The following is an 18918-nucleotide window of genomic DNA, read 5'->3' as shown; positions in this document are numbered from 1 at the left end:
GGCAATGTCGCCTGTTTAGTCCTGTTACCAATTTTGAACTGCATTTAGCCTACTTAATTATTTGGGCCTACTAACTGTGTCTGCCGCTCATTACAGTTGTCCTCCACTGAACAAAGCAATGCCGCCTGGTTAGATCTGTTACCAATTTTGAACTGCATTTAGGCTACTTTATTATTTGGGCCTACTAACTGTGTCTGCCGCTCATTATAGTTGTCCTCCACTCAACAAAGCAATGCCGCCTGTTTAGTCCTGTTACCAATTTTGAACTGCATTTAGCCTACTTAATTATTTGGGCCTACTAACTGTGTCTGCCCCTCATTACAGCTGTCCTCCACTGAACAAAGCAATGCCGCCTGTTTAGTCCTGTTACCAATTTTGAACTGCATTTAGCCTGCTTTATTATTTGGGCCTATATCTGTGTTTCCTCCTCATCCTGCCCATTGCCCAGCCACTGCTAGATGAGTCTGCTGGTACATTGACCCAGACCACTACATTCCCCTTGCACTCTACACAGCCAGAATCTGACCCTGCTGAAAGTCAGGTTCCCCTTCCCGCATACTATACCAACTTACACGGGGACAAAGAGGAAGGTGCAGATAAAAGTGCAGGTTCCTTCAACAGGTGGGGGGCATACTCGTTGGCGACATCACTGGCACAGGGCCCCTCATAGTACGCAAAAGTGTCTCTGCCCCACCCGCCGTCAAACACACCACCGTACTATGAGGAGCCCTGTGCCAGTGCCAATGCCAACAAGTGGGCCCCCCTGCTTGCTCAGGATCACAGCACTTGCAAAGTTGAATACTTACCTCTCACTGCTCCACCGCCGTGACGTATTCCACGTTTCCTGGGCCCACGAAAATCTTGAGCCAGCCCTACCCCTCCACAACTTTAGCCAAATGACCCCCAGTTTTCAATGCCTAACTATTATTATAAAGTAAATTAAGATTGACAAGCTTCAGTAATAAGAATTGATGTTTTTGGCATGAAAATGGGCCCTGGAGGTGTTTTCCTGTCCTCCACTCACTGCCGACTTTGATTCCCCATTGACTTGCATTGGGTTTTGTGTTTCAGTCGACCCCCGACTTTACGCAATAATCGGCCGATTTCACCCGACTCGGGTTTCGCAAAACCCGAATCGATCCGAAAAATGTAAAAGTCGCTCAACTCTAATCACCACTACACAGTGGTGTAGTGCAGTTATAAGTGGCTTTATGGAAAGAATGTTCTTTAAAACTTAATCAGTCAGAAGGGTATTCCAATGTTTGTAAATTATATCTGTAAAGGCATTCCATTGGCACTTGTATGGAGTCATCAATCGTATCTGTGAGTCAGGGGAATTTAAATTTTTTTCTTAGTTTGATAGAGGAGATCATTCCGAGAGATGGAGCATGCACGCTTATATCCACAGCGAATCTGCCTATCGCTATAGCCATGTTCCCTAAACCGATGATATAAATCTTTGGCTTGATAATTGAAAGCTTCAGAAGTAGAACAGATTCGTTGAATCCTAACATGCTGACCAATCGGTATACCATTAATGGTAGAAGGAAGATGTGATGAACCGGCATGTAGTAAAGTGTTCTTTGCATTAGGCTTCCTGAATACATCTGTTTCAATTTGACCCTGTAGGGAGACCTGAATGTTAATGTCCAAGAAACTGAGTTGGCATCCATAAGAAAATGTGAGTTTAATATTTTGATCATTTTGGTTCAAAGTTGTCTTAAATTCATGCAGGTGTTCGGCAGTGCCCTCCCAGATGAACAATACATCCTCAATAGTGTTGAGCATTCCGATACCGCAAGTATCGGGTATCGGCCGATATTTGCTGTATCGGAATTCCGATACCGAGATCCGATACTTTTGTGGTATCGGGAATCGGAATCGGAAGTTCCCAGTGTATGGTTCCAGGGTCTGAAGGAGAGAAAACTCTCCTTCAGGCCCTGGGATCCATATCCATGTAAAAAATAAAGAATTAAAATAAAAAATAGGGATATACTCACCCTCGGACGCGCCCTGGTAGTAACCGGCAGCCTTCTTTGCTTAAAATGAGCGCGTTCAGCACCTTCCATGACGTCACGGCTTCTGATTGGTCGTGTGCCGCTCATGTGACCGCCACGCGACCAATCACAAGCCGCGACGTCATCCCTCAGGTCCTAAATTCCCTTCTAGGAATTTAGGACCTGAGGGATGACGTCGCGGCTTGTGATTGGTCGCGTGGTGGTCACATGAGCGGCACGCGACCAATCAGAAGCCGTGACGTCATGGAAGGTACTGAACGCGCTCATTTTAAGCAAAGAAGGCTGCCGGTTCACAGCGGTAAGGTCCAGGTTGCGTCGGAGAGGTGAGTATATCAATATTTTTTATTTTAATTCTTTATTTTACACATTAATATGGATCCCAGGGCCTGAAGGAGAGTTTCCTCTCCTTCAGACCCTGGGAACCATCAGGGATACCGTCCAATACTTGAGTCCCATTGACTTGTATTGGTATCGGGTATCGGTATCGGATTAGATCCGATACTTTGCCGGTATCGGCCGATACTTTCCGATACCGATACTTTCAAGTATCGGACGGTATCGCTCAACACTAGTCAAGATTATTGAATCTTTTGAAATTAAAATAAGACAGGTTCAGTTAATTATTCAAAAAAATGCAATTTGTAGCAAATTTACTCACTGCAAATTGCAATACTGCAAAACATTTAATTGCCTAAAAGACATGTGTAAAACAATGATGTCTCTTATGACTGTATTCAACCCCTTCAGGCTCTTTAACACTAACACAGCCTTATTAATGTCTAAGTGACCTCACCAGAATGGTAACTCAGTGGTTATAAAAGAAGCACTCCTCCCATCAATGTTTTTATCCTCTTAATATATTGTAGTCATCATATTAAATAGCACTGTGTACTTACAATTGCTCATTTTGCCTTTCTACCCAGTTACTTCTTCTGTTTTCCATTAGGTCTATGACATCACATATTTAAAAACTGACTAGCTGAATCCTTCTATGCACTGTGTGTAAACACAATTCCTGAGTCACTGCAATCGTCTATAATCGGGTGGGGAGGATCAGCTGGGTCAGGGGTTGAAAAGGTGGATGATAACTGCAGGGTCAAGATACCTCCTGTTTCTTCATATGGCAGAAAAAAATGAAGGATTAGCTGGGTAGAAAGGCAAAATGAGCAATTGTAAGTATACAGTGCTAAATGATATGATGATTGCAATATATTAAGAGGATAAAAGCATTAATAGAAGTTCTTCTTTAACAGCCTATTTAGTAACACAGTGCACTGACAGACTTCCCATGATTTTTAAAATTAAAAGAAGTCCAAATTTGATCCATCTTGGTCATATATGATCAGGCAGACTGTTACTGCAGAACATTTACTCATATGGACGGTGTCGCTGTCAGAGGTAACATCAACCTGCTGTGACTAAGATGAGTGATGTGCCATATATTCCATAACATTCCTCCATTTTCTTCCCACTCATATGCTTGCCGAAAGCAAAATAGGTCAATTATGATCTGTGATTGGTAGTACTACTGCCTGGGTGACTGTTGTCAATAGTGGTGGTGCTTAGTCTACTGATTTGGTTTGCCATGGTGTTGAGGGAGGATCTAAAGTGATCCTTCATGGTTAACCCAGTGATTTCCAAATTAATATACAAGGTGTTGCCGGCAACTGAAAATAACCAGACGGAGACGTGTGTCTCTGTTTGGGGGGGATCAAGCTGATCTCTCCCCTCCGTTTAATGAGTATGAGTTTTCATAGTCATAGAAATTATACTTCAACCAATCAGCATAAGAACACGCTCACGGTTCTTAGCCTATAAGAATGCAGGAACAATCTGTGCGTAAAAGCTTCATAGAACAATACACTCTCAGTCTCATATTCTGTTTAGATTGCAACAATCAAGGTCTCATCAAGGTCTCATAACAGCTGTAAATTTTAGCCTACTAACAAAATTTATATCAAAACAACAAAATGGAGTCGAAAAGCACAAAATGGAGAACCTTTCTTAATTTCTTCCTTCACATTCCCCCCTAGATAAATTTTGTTAATTAATGTCCAGCATCAGAGGTACTATCCCAAGCTCTAAGCTCGAGGGGTACTGGTCTTCACATGACTGGTGCCATGTTACCAGCCATGGCTGTTGCGGCGTACCCGTCCCCCCTGTATACTAGAATTTATGAATAACAAGTATTAATAACAGTAGTGGGGATCTTTTGAAGATAGCCATGCACTTGGCTTCAACATCTTCATCAGGTAACTTTGTAAAATCGGTGTAGAGAAGAGCAGAGGTGGCAACGCTTTTGGTCTCATCATTAGTTATCCTAGTGCAGAATTTCCTAATATACACAGAAATACACCAAAAAACAAGTTTTAGTATTACATACATGACAAGGATAAAGGCAACAATATATAACAAACTTTGCAAGATTCCAGCTATCCAGCCCCCAGGTCCCTCAAACCAATTGGCTGGATTAAGAAAGGAGAAGGTGTCTACCCACCAACTGTCCTTATTATGGTCATTGTCTTTATCATATTGATCTCTGAATCTTTGAATATCGTCTAACTTTAACTTCATAGTGCTATTGGGATCTATATAATAGCAGCATGCGGGTCCAATAACCTGACACATACCACCCTGTGCTGCTGTTAAGTAATCCAGTATATTGATTAGTGACTATGATAGATTGGTTTTGGACAACAACAGTAGTATATTAAATATATCCAATATATCCCAAATTTGATCATCTAGATAGTCTGTGGCCCTAACCAATTTATCCCACATTTGTGTAATCATAGGGTAAATGAAAATAGAACTGACAATTTTATTGGCTATACCCATCTGTACTACTAATCTTTCATGATATTGTACAAACTTATTATTTCACAGTATAAGATACAGCAGTACAAAAAGTATATATAAAAATATATTTTCACCTTGACAATCCCCCCTAAACACTAAGTTTTTCCCTTAAAGAAAGATCCTTCTAGACTGTCCATGTGATGGGAAAAGGGGAGGTAGATTTCTTCATCCAGACACCTCAGAAACTCTCCCCTAGCGAGAGGCCTCCAGGCAGCTGAACCCTTCACTAACCTCACATGGAGTTCTCCCACTGTCCCTAAACTAAATCTCTTAGCATCATCTGAGAATGGGGGGTTCTGTCTACTCTCTTGAGGGGGACATACTTAGGGATCTCCCTTGGATCAGTACCATCATACTCTGGTGGGTCTACTTCTTGATTGAGGAAGGTGCCAGTCGGGATTGCTTTCACTAACTACCTAGGCCTGCCCAGGTGTACTTATACATCTATCATATTGTCATTATTTGTTTGTAAAATGAGAAAGGTTGGTTCTCAGGGTCAGCCAATTGTTTTTGCATAGCTAGCTAGTCAGAGGGCCTCCAGGGATAATACTCCTGTATCTGTCTTACCCTACCTGATGTGGTTGGTTCTCTGGTGGTGGGGGCGACATGACATGCTGGTCTACAGCTCCTTCCCAAAAGGATTACTGTCAGCCTACTCCCAAAAGTTAATGTCTCCACTATCCACCAACCACAATCCTGTGTCAGCTTCTTATATCACTGCATGTGATCTTGTCTGGACAGGATTCAGTGTAATTCTCTTAGGTCGGGTTGCAGCACGGGTCATACAAGTGTTAGGGCCCAAATCCTCAACTATACCCTGGAAGGCATCACAGCTATAATTGACAAATCTTTGTTCACTGTAATATATATATTTGATCCATTCAACATTTTTATTAATCTGCACTTGTGGGATTATAGAAGCAAAGCCAGCATAAATCTGGTTCTGGGCTTTAAACTGGTCAGACACCCCCCTTGGCACTCCAATGGCATCAATATATACTAATGGATCTTCTTCATAACTCATGTGGAGCTGATCAAAACTTCTCTTTCTGGTAGGTTCATCAGGTATCTTTGGTGTACATATATTGTGTATGTTTAATTAGCAAATCAGTATCTAGAGAACTGTTCTCTTTGCAGAAACTTGTACGGTTACTTCTCCTGGGACCTTTAGTTTAGGTTCCTTATGAATTAGTGGGACATAATCTGGGCAATCAGTGGACTTCAAACCTTTCAACAAATTCATGACACAGGCGGTGGTGTTGTCATCAGGAAAAAGCAGTGCATGTGTGTATAGGTGTGTATTCGCAGCAGCACAAGCAATACATCCTACAGAGATATTCTGGACTCTTACATTGTATCTCACCCATTCTAACCACAGATTTTTCCTTGGGGCTGTTTGTGTTTCTATGGAGAAAACCTCTTGCCAACTGAGACCTGGAATGGGGATCACTTCATTAACTACATTTTGCAAACGCTCACCTGAGCTTATTTTAGCTGTACTGGTAACAGGGGCTTTGGTTGGTCTGAAACTAATATCCTGGAGCTGTATATGGCCTAAATTCCCATGGTATCCACTACTAAATACATAATTATAATGCCTTCCCAGTACAAATGTCTGCAGGTCAGCAGATTGGGGGCTTTCGAGATTTAGGAGGAGGGGGTGACAACTTTTACCCCATTTACAGCCCCTAAGTGGTTGCAGAAGGGCTGTTAGATGCATTCTCCCACGAAGACTCCTACCCGTCCCATCCTTGGGAACATGGCTTCACTAGGTTTATATCCCCAATCATCTCCCGTATTCCAGGTAGCATCTGACCAATAATAACGGTTATTGTTGTCATTTCTGGTAACACATATGTAAAATTGGATAATTCCCTCTACCACCCGTTGAGTCTCGAGGCACTTGACTACATCACAGAAATCAAATCGCCAGATATTTACTGGGGCTGTCAGGTTTACCCAGAGAATAGTGGGACCAGAATTCTTATTTTTGCAATAGGGGCCGAAAAGGTAGGGGCAAGGATGGCCCTCAGTTCCAGGATCAAAAACAACAGCAACATTTCCCTTCAGTCACTACTGTGACTAAACACTGGTTCGGTCTCTTTTACAGTCTGAGGCGTGGATCCAGGTGCTCTTTCCTTCAAGTTTTACTGCAGTGGGGGTGACCAGAATCACCGTGTGGGGTCCTTCAAATCTTGTCTGGAGACAATCTCTGCCCACAAACTTTTTCACATACACCAGGTCTCCTGACACAAAGGGATGGTGTCCAGGAACCTTGTCTGGGTCTGGAAGAGAACTGAAGACAGTTAAATGCACTTTGGCAAGGTGTCCATGTAAGGCCTACACATAGCTAGTCAAGTCCTGGTACTTGAGTTGCAACTGTTGTGGAAAGAAACATTCAAAATTGGGGCTCCTGCCAAACAGAATCTCATACAGTGACAGTCCTGTCTTCCTGTTTGGGGTATATCTTACTGAAAACAAAGCCAGAGGAAGGCATTCTGTCCATGGTTTACCAGTCTCTGCCATTGCCTTCTGGATTTTAAGCTTAAAAATTCCATTTAGTCTCTCCACTTTTCCATTGCTCTGCGGATGGTATAGAGTATGCAATGCTTGACTTACCCCCAGTGCTGCCATTACCTCTGACATGATCTCGCCAGTAAAATGGGAGCCCCAATCGCTTTCAATGACTTCAGGAACTCCATACCTGCATATAATCTCAGCCATCAGTTTCTTCGCCGTTGTCTTAGCCGTAGCTTTGGCAACTGGGTAGGCTTCTGGCCAACCTGAAAATAAATCAATGCAGACCAACACATACTCATACGTCCCTACCCTGGGCAACTGAATTTAATCAATCTGCAGTCTCTGGAATTGGTAAAGGGGCCGGGGAGTGTGTTTGGATGGGGTTTTCACTGTCCTACCCTGATTATGTGTGGCACATATCATGCAGCTCTGTACCTGCCTTTCTGCGCAGGTGGAAAACCCCGGGGGCAATCAATTGTTTCTGTAGGGTGTCACACATGGCCGTCTTCGAGTGGTGCACATTCCCGTGCAGAACCTGTGCCATCATTGGGTACAGTACCTGTGGTAGGCAGACCTTTTCACCCCTCCCCCATAACCCAGTGACGGTATCAGAGCAAGCCCCTATCTTTTGCCACCTATTTTTCTCCTCCTTACTTGCCTGTTCTTGTAACCGGGCTAAGATGTCTTTTGACACAAGTGGAGATGGTGGGGTGTCTAGGTGATGTACTTGAGAGGCTACAGGAGTGCTTGCTGCTTTCTTGGCAGCCTGGTCTGCCAGTGCGTTACCCTTTGTCCATCAATCAATGCCTTTGGTATGTGCCTTTACCTTTATGATGCCTGCTTGGTTGGGAAGCTGTAGTGCATTCATAATTTGCTGGACTGCCTCAGCATATTTAATGGGGTGGCCATTTGCTGTCAGGAAAGCCCTGGCTCTCCAGATAGGCCCATAACCGTGTGCAATGCCAAAAGCATACCTGGAATCAGTGTAGATATTTACAGTCTTACCTTCTGCTAGTTTGCACGCTTCTATGAGCGCCTTGAGCTCTGCTTCTTGTGCAGACATATGAGCTGGCATTGACTTTGCCTTGATTACCTCATGTTCTGAGACCACAGCATATCTGGTACAGTAGCGTCCTTGGCCATCTTGGTGACAGGATCCATCTACAAAAAGCTCAAAATCAGCATTAGAATGGGCACACTAGAGACCAGCCGTTTCCTGAGACATCAATTCTAGACAATCATATAGTTTGGAAACCTAATCTTGTTCCTCTGGATCCATTCTAGAAAGAAAAAGAGTGTCCTTTTTCATGTCACCTACTCCTCCCCCCTTTGGATCCAGGGGAACTAGGAGAAAAGTAGCGGGGTTTAGGACAGCGCACCTTTTCAAAGTCACATTAGTAGTCATGAGAATAGCACACTGAAGTCACAGCTGTCCAGCCATGGACATGTGGCTAGGTTGTACTTGGTTAAGGATACTATGTACATCGTGTGGGGTGTGGACCATCAGTGGGTAATCCAAAACAATCTCTGAAGATTTGTGTAGCAACAACTGGACAGACAACACGGCCCAAACACATAAGGGACTTCCTCTTGCCACCCTATCCAGGCGGCCGCTGTAATGAGCAACAGGTCTCTGTTTGTCTCCATAAAACTGAATCAGCACACTTGTAGCATGTCCTGCATAGGTGAGCTCTGTCTGCAATACTGTACGGCAGTGCTCGGGTGTCTTGTAATCATATACGGGGCCTGCAATGTGTAACACTATATCACAGGGCAAATTCCCTCTTTGGGTGGACATAGCGTCTCCTGGATGCAAGGGGCCATAAGTGGCAAGGTAGGCCTGATACTCTTGGGCTATGACTGGGCCTCCCTTTTTAGCTATCTGTTGTGCCAAACCACCTCTATGTGACAAGGTAGAGTTAGCTGGGTTCACTATGGCTCCCACCTGGTGGGTAATTATGTCCCCATACCTCACTGAGAAAAGAACCTGGGAGCCCTGAGGTGTGATGTAGTAGCGTGAATGACAGGGAAACCAACTTCAGGTTCTTGGAGAGTCTGGCCTTGTAGGTGTGAGGGTTTCACGGGAAGAGGAGATCTAGGGGCCTTTCCGGGCTGGGGGGTTTGCCATTTACACCGATTAAAACAAGCTCTTGGTCTGAGAATTAAATAGGGATATCCGTAGGTACATCTGATGACCTGATTATAGAGTTGGCTGCCCCAGTGTTTACCATGAACTTAACAAGGGTGTCCCCAACAGGAAACGTGACAGATGAGCATGCCCCAGGTTTGGTGAAGGACATTGTGATGGCAGACTCTGTATGGGCAATTATCAGGATTTTGAGGCTGTCTGTAATTGGGGTATCCTCTGGGGTTCCCTGTATTCAGGTTGCGACTGGAAGGGGGAACTTGAGGGTAGCATCTGTCAGCAGGGGTGTGACAATCTCTCTGAAAGTGACCGGGCCAGCCACAGCGCCAACACTGCAAGTGAGAACTGGTGCGGCGGGGCTGGGGAGCGATACCTCCAGACATAGGGTTAAAAGAAATATTTGAGTAGGGGACTGAATTCGTATAAGGTGGGAGGGCTGGAGTTAGAGTTTGCTGCTGGTCAGGCCACTGATAAGGAGCCAGCTGCATTCTTGTACCTGGGGTGGGGGCTGGAATTGGAGCAGAGACTGCTGCAGCTACAGTTTTAACCCTTGATTTTCCTGTTGATGCAGAACGTGCTAAATTCTTTTGAAAACTTTTAATTACTTTTAATGCATCATCCGGGACCTGGGCGGGAGGAGGTGGCGGTACAAGAGGCATCTGCTGCGGAAGCGGGGCAGGAGGCTCTGTTACAGTTAGAGATTGTATTGCCTGAATCGGACCTCCTCCAATTTGATGGGGTTTTCCTGTATATAGCGCTCTATTGCTGATACTATAACCATGGCGGCATCCTTCCTGGGATATTGGAGGATACCGGCAGAGATTAATGGTATGGCCATTGTACGTTGAGGCATCGTACCGGGAGGAACGGAGGAGGCATACAGTATTGCGTTCTGGACAGCCTCGGTAAGCAACTGTTGGGACTTGGGAATGTTGCTAGAATTATACTGTGGCTCCACTGCATGTATTACATATTGACACAGAAGCTGTCCTGCTCTGGTCGCTGCAACCTGTCCTGTTTCTACCTGGCCATAAGTTTGTATATATGAATTAGATTCTTCCTGTATCATGGGTCCACCTTTCTGTGAAATCACTGCAGCCAGTCCTCCAGCATGGTGGAGTTGATTATTTGCGGCATTTACTATGGCCCCAACATGTTGTTTTGTGAAATCCCCTGTCCCTTTCCTAAAGAGCACATCTCTGACCGAGTGACTAAGGTAGGTGGGGGCGGATACTCATAAGCGCTAGCAATACTAAGCATAGCAGGAACTAGTGCTGGTGGTGGCCGATAATAGGTGCCGTCAGCGTTTAGCAAGGGAAAGGTGGGGGCTACAACCCCGGATCTCCTCGCTCCACAATTGTAACAGACCTCTCTACACTGAGAATTAGTAATTCCGCATACATCACAGATCCACGCAGCCGGATCATAGGATGGAGGCGCACTAAGTTTTGGCAACCAAGTATATATTGGTGCTTTGGGATTGAGGGGCACAACCAGATTTCACTTTCAATTTACAATATTTCACAGATCTACCAGCGCGTACTACACTAAGAAAAAACAGAGAGACCAAAGAGAGCAGCAACGTGCATGACCCCTCCCTACCAGAAACAATTTCTTTTCCCTTCTTTGGGCTAACAATATCAAATTTTCATCACACAATTCAAAGTCTTCGTCTTCCACGGAAACTGATTCTCCTTTAGAGTTAAATACCCTTACTTAGTCGTGTATAGATACTAGAGCGGCCGTATAGTCTATTCCACTAGGGTTTTTACCTGTCCCCCGCTGAGACAACCCAAAATCGCGGTACTCAGTGAAAGGAGGAGGGCGTCTTAGACTAAACCCTCCGGATACCTCTGGATATATTTAAATCAATATAAACCTGAGTTACGTATCCTACCCAATCTTCGATCACCTCACCGCGCCTGATTCTAACAGTGATCAGGAATTCAGGATATTTTGACTGTAAAGAGAATTACATCACTGGTCAATCCGGGGTGTCCGTCCCTTATGAGGTACGGTTCGAGCACTGGGCTTCCAACGGAACTACACCTCTATATGATTCCACCCAAAAATCATCCCACCTCTGGGGACAAACCTCAGATCCTCTTTGCAGCAACAAACACAGGAAAACCACACCAAACGGTCAGTCTGGACAGTATAACTGCCAACTTACCGTGGTTGTTGTGGGGGATGATCAGTCCCAATTTTCCAGTGCCTGTGTCCGGTCCGAGGATCCTTTGTCTTGTTGTCCTCCGGGGGCAGAAGCGTTCCTGCTTGGAGCCCCACGTTCAAGGGCGCCAACTGTTGAGGGAGGATTTATATTGATCCTTCACGGTTAACCCAGTGATTTCCAAATTAATATACAAGGTGTTGCCGGCAACTGAAAATGACCAGACGGAGACGTGTGTCTCTGTTTGGGGGGGATCAAGCTGATCTCTCCCCTCCGTTTAATGAGTATGAGTTTTCATAGTCATAGAAATTATACTTCAACCAATCAGCATAAGAACACGCTCACGGTTCTTAGCCTATAAGAATGCAGGAACAATCTGTGCGTCAAAGCTTCATAGAACAATACACTCTCAGTCTCATATTGTTTAGATTGCAACAATCAAGGTCTCATCAAGGTCTCATAACAGCTGTAAATTTTAGCCTACTAACAAAATTTATATCAAAACAACAAAATGGAGTCGAAAAGCACAAAATGGAGAACCTTTCTTAATTTCTTCCTTCACAGTGGTATGAGGGTTTTTTCTCTTACACCACCCCATACATTGCCATTGACCACTTTTTAGGTTACCTTACATTTTGTAGTATAGCATTTTATATAGCCTTTTATGTAGTCATTCTGTGTGCTAATTTGAGTTGACCATATATTTTGTACAATACCAATTTAGGCAGATATAGTTCCAAAAATTTAACAACTAGAACAGGGTACTGTACTGGTGTCACAGATACAGTGTAACACCCGCGGCCAGTGATACTTACCTCGCTTCCTCCGCTTCCCAGGTCCCGCGCCGCATCTCGCCGGCACTTCCGGGTCCTCGTCCACGCTGGGGTTCTTGCTCCTTGCGCATGCACGCAAGGCCGCTTAGGTCATGCTCGCATGCTCCCCCGGCAGCTTAATGCTGTCAGGTTGTTATAACCCAAAGCACTGCCCTGTCTTGGCAGCAGCCACAGGGTATATCAGGCTGCTTCCTGCTAGAGGAAGCGCCTGATTATTGTTAGTGCCTACCGCTGTACCTTCTTAGGTTCCATTCAGGCGCTGTCTCTACAGATCCTGGTCCTCATATCCCATTCCTTCACCTCCTCCTTCCGGCCGTGTGTACTGTGTTCCTGCCTGCACCTTCCCTGTTCCCTGTCACTCTCTCTGTCATTCTGCAGTTCTATTATCCTTTTCCCAGTCTCCTATGAGCCTCCCCTTGGTACCGACTGTCGTGGTATTTGACCCCCTGGGCCTGCCCCTGTTGCTCCCTGTATAGGGTTCGGGTATCAAGATCCCGAGGGTCCAATCTAGGATTCGTAACTTACAGATTGAATAGTAAACCGAATGTGCAAAAAAAAATGTTTCCTACATGCACACTATTGCTGAGTTGTGAATCCTGGCATCCTCTAAGATTACACCTTAAACTGGATGCTGCATTAACTGCCTTGGCTTTTATATGGACTATGATTGCCTTTCCTGATTGGCTAAGCTATATTATTTCATTTGATAACTGCAAGGCATTATGAGGAAGACCGCACAGTCATGTCTAAGGTTACAATTGCAATTTTTTTTAATTTACCAAGTCCTGCAATTTTAAGAAAATTAACATTGATTTGCATTGAATTCAATTAGCTCATCTCTAGTACACAGTCATATACCTTATTTCCAAAACAGTACAAAATATTTCATATTTTCATAAGAGGGAGTACATAGAAAAAAAAGAAAAACAAAAGGAAGAGAGAAAGTATAAAAAGGGGAAGGAATATAGTACAGGAAAGGTGTGGAGTCATGTGGTTTAAAACCCGAATCACTTCGCATAAAAATGGCCAGGATAGATAGAACCAAACATTTTGAGACAAACTTACAGATATTTAACAGGATAGACTTTTATTTTTCCGTTGAGTTCAGACAATGGTATCTCTACATAGCAGCAATAAAAAGTGAAGTTCATTGTTAAAGATGATGTGTCCTTAGATCACCTTTACTGTGTAGAATAGTGGAAACGGCAGGTGAATAAATCTCCTTCACGGATGGAAGGGTTGTCCACATTCTACTGTCTGTAAAATAAAAGGTCAATTTATACCGTAACAGCAGTGATTTTCAAGGTAAACAAATGTTTAGTCTATTCCTAATAAAGAATAAAAATATTTTTAAAAAAGCGATCAAATTTAGGTTAGTCCAAATATAAAATATTCTGTTAATAATGTATCACAAAGGCAACTATGTAATGTGTTTATGACTTGTAATCCTATGTGGTCAGCTTTTACATTTAGGAAAGGAGTGGACCATTTGTAATAGTCCAGCCGAATAAATAGACAAACTTCACAACACTATACAATTATGCATATGTCCATGAATATGTTTTCAATAGACTTATAGACTAGACCAGTTTTGGACTGGGGCGCCAAGGGCCCTCCAGTAACATTGACTTCGGGGGCCCACTTTCCACCTGCATGCAAATATTACATTTCCCTCGTTCACAAATTTACCTATGATTCTATATAATAATAAACTGGGTAGTTTGGTTAATGAGTGATGAGATGCTGCTTTTTCTGTACAGAATAAATTAAGTGAATTAGGCCAAGTATTGCTCATACATTGGAGTTGGGGGCCCATATCTACACAAGGGTCCACCAGGGGATTCCCCTGTTCCCCTATGGACCAGTCCAAGCCTGGACTAGACTGCCATTAAAAAAAGCTTTTGCTGTGTGTTGTATATTTTATTTGCATAAAGTATATTTGTATTGGAAATATCAGTTTATTGTATTATTCAAAGCAGCTGGGGCTGTTGGATCTCAATGTATCAAATAAATAGGAGTACCCAAGAGCAGCTACTATGGAACTCTTCTGTTCCCCTCTGTTCATTGTTTATAACCAGCTGTTGGCAGAACTGGTAACTTCTGATCAGGTTACTGATCCACCTGCATGGCAACAATATACTTTAAAAAATAATGTAAACATAAAATATTAACTGTGGTTTTATAAAAGGCAATGAAGTCCAGCAATATGATTTATCAAAATTACAATTTACTAGAGTTGAGTAAAAAGATTTCAGTGGTCACATTAGTGGCTTGTGGCAATTGAACTATTGGACAAGAGCCATATAAATCTCCCTGTCACGGTTCCACCCATCAGTGTGTCTGGGATGCAGTTACTGACAGCTCGGCCGTCCAATCTGGTATAGGGGTGTGCTGAAGCTGTCAGTACTTGGATTGACAGCTTGGCCATCCATTCAGGTACAGAGGCGTGCTGATCTGTCAGTATGTTGATTGACAGCTTGACTATCCAATCTGTGACTGGGAGGTGCCGGCTGTCTCCAAGTATTCATTATCCCAGGTGATCGCCATGCTTCTTAACTGAGCTGCTTCTCCCAGACCTCTGACAGACGTACATTCAAAAAGTGAGGTTTGTGCACCCCGTACCTTGAGTTCTGTATGCTTGATCATTTGCTGCTTGACCTTGGACATCTTTCTGACCATTTGACTGTTTAATCCCTTCTGCTGTGATCTGTTATTCTCCTGGTATTCTGACCTCGGAACGTTACCTGACCACGCTTTGGTCTCTTCATTCTGTTTATGATGTATTCTCCTGGCTTCTGACCTTGGACTCCTTGACCATTTTGACTTGGCCGTGAGAAGTGACTAGCTTCACACTCCCCCTACCTGTTGGCATGTCCTGCTCTTCTTCTGATTTGTAGGCCTGCTGCAATTTCAATTTTGCAGAGTAAAGCACGCATAATGTCGAACCAGGCCTACTAATATAAAGATGCACTAGGGATATCGTCAAAAAGGATGCGGTTCAAAGAGCTCTAGTTCGGTGGCCATCGAATACTGATGTAGCAGCTAGACCAGGGTTCTTCAAATCTTTTTGCTCATCTGTATGATTTACTACTTATATTAACACTTATTTTTATTAAAATGATTTTCTAAAGTAGGCAGCTTCTCAAACCAAAGTATACACCAAATGCTGGTGACTGGCTGATATGTCAGGGACAAGCAGTTGGGGTCCAGATTTTTGACCTGTGGTAGCTCTTGGTTGCTCAGGGATTAAATTAGCGACGTGTCCTGTAAATTGGGATCTATTGATAAAGCTACAAGTAGTGTTATTTTGGATGGGATGGGTAAACCATAAAACAATTCAAATTTATTGTACACTATTTTGCCTTTCAGATGCTGATTAAAGGAAAATAGTTGTACTCTTACCCAGCTGTGCACATCTTAAGGACTTTCATGTGTACATTGTGAAGTTTACTTTTGCATACTGATCTCTGATGGAAAGTTTATTTTCTCTGGAATTTCAGTAATAACTCTGCTTGTAAATCTGTTTGTGTTATTCCACAGGAAGAAGTGAAAAATAAATACCTTTGGTTCATAAGAACAAGTTGCGCACACTACGGCTGAATGCATCAGCTCTGTTATTGGATAAAATGTCATCAGTCTTTCTAAGATAATCCAAAAATATCCAGCATAGGTGGATCTACTACAATATCATTCAAAGTAGCAGCTATGAGATTCTACTACCCACAGCAATCGGGGAAGACCATAATTATATTAGCAAAATTCTCTTTGAATAATTTCAATTTTATTTGACCTTATGATGAGCCTCTTTACTTAAAGGGTTGTTCTAAGAGTTAAAACATTTTGTTCTCTTTCGCAATTTGACCATTGGCTCTTTTTGACATCATTTACCATTTACTCTGTGTGACTAACCTCTCACTCATGCCGTAGGCGTTAGATGTCACTGCATAGTGTATGCTGTAAACAATGAGCGGACCAGAGAAGTTCACTAAAGTGTTATGGGGGGTAGGTATTTTTTTTTTGTGATTGCACTCTGCGGACATCATATTGTGGTGGTCCATCATGCTTTATGGGTGCTGTGAGGGGCCATCATACTGTACAGGGGGTTGTGTAGCCATTATACTTTGTGTGGGACTGTGGGGGCTGTAATATTGTATGGATGGCTGTGGGATCCATCATACAAACTCTTGCTATGATGCCCCATGATTTCTATATACAGCATACCCCTGCTCACAAATCTTCTCCTGTTAAATCGAAACACTTTAAACTTAGACTGAACCATCTACAGTATAATACTCTTTTCTAGTTGTCTTTTGTGTAATGTCTAGGTTCCTTTATTCAACATTTTCATTGTGTTTTAAGTTTAAGGCTGAGGTCACGCTAGTATATAGCATCTGATCTGATACGATACCAGAGTATCGGATGCAATCTGCAAATGCCTCTTGGCTGAAACTCTGCTGCGAGCGGGAGCCAAGTGTCGGTGCTCTGTGCTCTGATCCTCTCGCATGAGAGAATCCCAGCACAGTTGCCGAGGAGATGGAGAAAGTAATTACTCCATTTCCTCCATTGCTGGCGTGCATGAAAATCGCACTGCGCTCAAATGACATCCGAGTGCAGTCCAATGTTTTGCATGCACTCATAGACTTGCATGGGTGCATGTTGTGCGATATACACTAACAATCAGCATGCAATGATTTCTTTCTCATGCAGACTTGGAATGAGAAAATAAAGCTAGTCGGCACTGCTCGATAGTACAACATTGTAGCGGGTGCTATCTGATGAAAATCTCGATGGCACTTGTCCAAATTATACGCTGGCTATTCACCAGTCCGAACAAACCCTAAAACTGAAGGTTCAAATAGATCCAATTCACTTGGAATTTGCAGCATAAATGAAAGGCATATGTAATTTGTAACCATTTTCTTATAAATTGCAAAAACAAATGTGTTGGGATAAACTAGGGATAAAATAGGATCTTGTGAATAAAGGACAGGTTACGTGTAAAAATTATGGTTATGCTTACCTTTCCCAGAGCAATTATGAAATGTTGAATTTAAAAATGTTTTTTGCATTTTTCCTATTATGTTCACTGCAGAAATGACTGAATTTAAATGGCAGCACGTGCATGTATTTCAATGTTGGAAATGTCCATCTATATTTTTGCAACAATTTTTACATCAGGTACTGCTGGTTGCAATATCACTAATATGGAGTTTAAGAATTCACTGTATATGGAGTTTAAGAATTCATAGCAAAGGAAAATCTAAGGCTACTTTCACACTAGCGCTAACTGCATTACGTCGCAAATCCGTTTTTTGCCGAAAAAAAAGTGAAAAACGTATGCAACGCATACAGCATTTCGACGGATCCGTCGCAAATCCGCTAAACGTTTCCGTCGAAAATACTGGATGCGTTGCATACGTTGCATCCGTTTTTACCATCCGTTGCATCCGTTTTTACGACGGATCCGTTTTTAAAATGGGAGGCTCCCAAATTTGATTGGCTACTGGAAAATATGGAAAACTATATAGTTCCTGTTTTTACAGCCCATCTTTGAGGGTTTTAGTTTTGTGGCAGCGATGGAAGGTGTTCTTGTGAGGATTGCGAGTTTGGTTACTGACGTTATCTTTGAGACGAATCGCCTGGATATCATAGTGCGGGAGAAGGAGGCGGCAGCGGAAAGGCGTAGGATGCTTCTGCAGCAACGGAGATGGAGACGACTCTGGATACATCCGATTAATGAACTACGGATGATGATAAAGGGATCCAAACCCTAACCCTACCCCTAACCTCACACCTAACCGTTTAATGAACATTTTCTGACAGTCATAGTGCCATGTATTTCAGTGCCACGTACTATAAATACTATAACTACGTGATTATACGTGGCACCTAAATACGTGGCACTTAAATACGTGGCACTTAAATACGTGGCACTTATATACGTGGAACTTATATACGTGGCACTTATACATGTGGCACTTAAATACGTGGCACTTATATACGTGGCACTTAAATACGTGGCACTTAAATACGTGGCACTTATATACGTGGCACTTAAATACGTGGCACTTAAATACGTGGCACTTAAATACGTGGCACTTAAATACGTGGCACTTATATACGTGGCACTTAAATACGTGGCACTTAAACACGTGGCACTTATAAGTGCCACGTATATACGTGGCCATATATGTCGGGTTGAAGGCCCAGGCCAGGTTTATATAGATTTGGGGGTGTCTGGCCAATTGGCAACAAAATACAGCTTCTGAGCATGCTCAGTGTAAAAAAACGTATTGCAGCGCTGCATTGCGTCGTACGACGTGTCCCGACGCATCCGTCGCTCATAGGCTTCCATTGTAGCCAACGACGCAT

At 43.2% G+C, this 18918-nt stretch overlaps 1 long non-coding RNA gene across 1 annotated transcript in view; it reads left to right on the top strand.

Annotated features, from left to right (window-relative positions):
- Positions 1-16483: 16483 nt before the first annotated feature.
- The window catches only part of LOC143793950 (uncharacterized), a 37874-nt gene continuing 35439 nt past the window's right edge, over positions 16484-18918 (top strand). The window contains exon 1 of the long non-coding RNA XR_013220347.1: positions 16484-16548. This is a non-coding gene — a long non-coding RNA (uncharacterized LOC143793950). The remainder of the gene's footprint in view (positions 16549-18918) is intronic.

This window comes from Ranitomeya variabilis, chromosome 1, assembly GCF_051348905.1.
Source record: "Ranitomeya variabilis isolate aRanVar5 chromosome 1, aRanVar5.hap1, whole genome shotgun sequence".
NCBI lineage: Eukaryota > Metazoa > Chordata > Amphibia > Anura > Dendrobatidae > Ranitomeya > Ranitomeya variabilis.
This window is presented reverse-complemented; position numbering and strand designations above follow the sequence as displayed.